Source organism: Bos indicus, chromosome 14 (genome assembly GCF_029378745.1).
Source record: "Bos indicus isolate NIAB-ARS_2022 breed Sahiwal x Tharparkar chromosome 14, NIAB-ARS_B.indTharparkar_mat_pri_1.0, whole genome shotgun sequence".
In the NCBI taxonomy this organism is placed as follows: Eukaryota; Metazoa; Chordata; class Mammalia; order Artiodactyla; family Bovidae; genus Bos; species Bos indicus.
This window is the reverse complement of record NC_091773.1, coordinates 23,442,913-23,445,632: the sequence shown is the minus strand read 5'-3', so window position 1 is coordinate 23,445,632 and position 2,720 is coordinate 23,442,913.

The following is a 2,720-nucleotide window of genomic DNA, read 5'->3' as shown; positions in this document are numbered from 1 at the left end:
GATTGACCTACTCTCTTGCATAAAAGATGGTTTTGTGTCTACAGGGACTCTAGACGCTGAGCGCCCTTGGGAAGATGCAGTAAGCAGCTGATGGCCCAGCGGGCTGTGCCTCCCACACCTCCTGGCTCTGCCTCTCCTCTGGGTCCTCTCGCTGCCAGGCCAGGTGCACATCCCTTGACTGTGGGTGGAAGCTTCCTCCAGGTACCACAGAGAGCATTCGGGTCGTCTGTGAATGTGAACAGCAAACACTGAACAAAAACAGGATTTGGGCAGTTCCTGTGCTGTGGCCAATAGAAATTTAGATGTTCTCATGTCATGGTCTAGTTGCTGTGGCTTCTTGAGATACCGTTTACATGGATTGTTGCTCGGAAGCTGCGATAGTTAGGACCCAGTGTGTAGATAATGCAAGGCTTCCCACTGTTTCTGGGGTGCAGCTGGGGCTCCCTTGCTCCTCCCAGGATACCAGCTCACGCTTCTGCAGCTCCTCCGGGAGTCTGACATTCATGGAAGCCTAAACATACTTGGGATTCCTTTGCCTTTGTGTCTTCTAAATGCTGATTCCTTTCCTAGAATGTCTTGTCCCAACTTGTTAACCTGGAAAACCACATGTATCCTCCTGCTGTCCCGAGGGCAGCCTTTCAAGACAGCAAACAGGCCAGGTCACACTTGCCGGCTCCTTGGGGGCCATTTGACTCTGTTGTGTATATTTAGTCACTAAGTTGTGTCCTACTCTTTTGTGACCCCACAGACTGTACCCAGCTAGGCTCCTATGTCTGTGTGATTTCCTAGGCAGGAATACTGCAGTGGGTTGCCATTTCCTTCTCCAGGGGATCTTCCTGACCCAGGGATTGAACCGATGTCTCCTGCACTGGTAGACAGACTCTTTACTACTAAGCCAACAAGGAAGCCCCTGTATCATCTTTGCCACGCATCATTCCACTGTTTCTGAGTGTATACATACCATTTTGGAAGTAAATGGATGCACTTTTAAAATATTAACATACAAATTTAAAAGCGATAGTGATTTTTTTCATTTTTGGCAACGTTTGAATTTCTTTTTCAAATAATTTTGCTTTTTAAAATTAGCTAAGTTAATAAAAAAGCTAACAGTACATATTGACACGACATGGCAGCATTATGATGGTAGCAGACAACTCCCAGAAGGTGGGGAAGCACTGGCTGAGCTGAAGTCTGGCCTGGGGCTGGTTAGACTGTGACCCTGACTGGTGAGGGTTATGGGGACATTTCATGTTACTCCTTGCATTCCTGTAGAATTTCATCCAGAACTGTCTGGGTCTTCTTATAAAGATCCTGAGACAAGACAGTTTTTGTGCTTGTTTACCAACATTTTTATGACAGAAATTATTAAAAAATGAAAAGTTAAAGAATGAAAGCAAATATGAGCTCATGTACTAACTTTTTTCAATAAACCAACATCTAAGTGAACGTGTATTTTTCAGGGAATTAAAATTCAAAAATAAACTTATCAAGACAATTAAAAAAAACTGGAATAAAAAGATTAATGTTATTTAGGACACAGAAAAAAATAAAATACTTTCCAGAGTATTCTGCCAGAACAGCCTAACTCTGATACCAAAACTAAACAAGGCACACACATACACGAAAAACATAAACAAAACAGAACAAAGTAAACTCTTCAAGCGAAATCATCAGTGAACTTAGATAATACAATATGATGAAGCAGGATTTAAAGACAAAATGCAGATGTGGTTTAGTAATTGGAAATTCCAAAAGTAATTTAGTATTTTATTAAATATGAACAAAAAACTCTAGGAAAGGAAAACAGTATCTTGAATTTTAATGCTACTGCAATAACATTCAAAAAAAACGCTTCTAACCTTTCATTGTAAAATAAAAAGCAAGGGAAAAAAACGCCATTATCATGACATTCCTGGTGTCCTAACCAACGCAACAGGAAAAGAATACTAGGAGGCATACATGTCAGCAAAGAGAATAACTCATGTAGATGTCATGACCCCTATTTAGAAAATCAAAGTGAAATGACGGAAAAGCTATCAGAACTATCAGAGTTCTGGCTGGATGTAAGGAAGAACTCAAAAGCTCTGTTTCACACACAAAATTCACTTGTTAGAAAATGTAACAACAAAAAAGATCCTATTCAAAATCAAACAAAAAGTGTGAAGCATCAAGCAATAAACATGGAAAAAAATATAGAAGATTTATACACTTAAAATGACTCGTTATTGGAAGACATAAAAGATCAGAATAATGGAAGGACATTTCATAAGTTTTTGGAGACGAAGATTCAATGCTGTGGAGATATCAGTCTTCCTAAGATGAAAATTAAAAATCCCAAAGGTTGGGGTTTTTAAAATAGACCTTGATAAATCCATGCTTATCTAAAAAAGTAAAAATGCTCAAGAAGAGCCAAGAAAAACTTAAGACACTAATAATAGAAGCCAATACTATCAACACATATAACAAAGACTACAGTAATCAAAAACATACGACACACACACAAAAACATATGGCATCAGAATGGATGAGTGATCAATGGAAAAAAAAATTTCACAAACAGAATATTACACACACACAAAGGTCAAACTTCAAATTGATGGAGAAATGTTAGTTCATTTGATAGTAAATGATGTAGCAATTAGCTATTCATTTGGTGAAAACATTAGATGCCTAACACATGTATTTTAGGTAATAAATGAAAAACTGCTCACACTTACTAG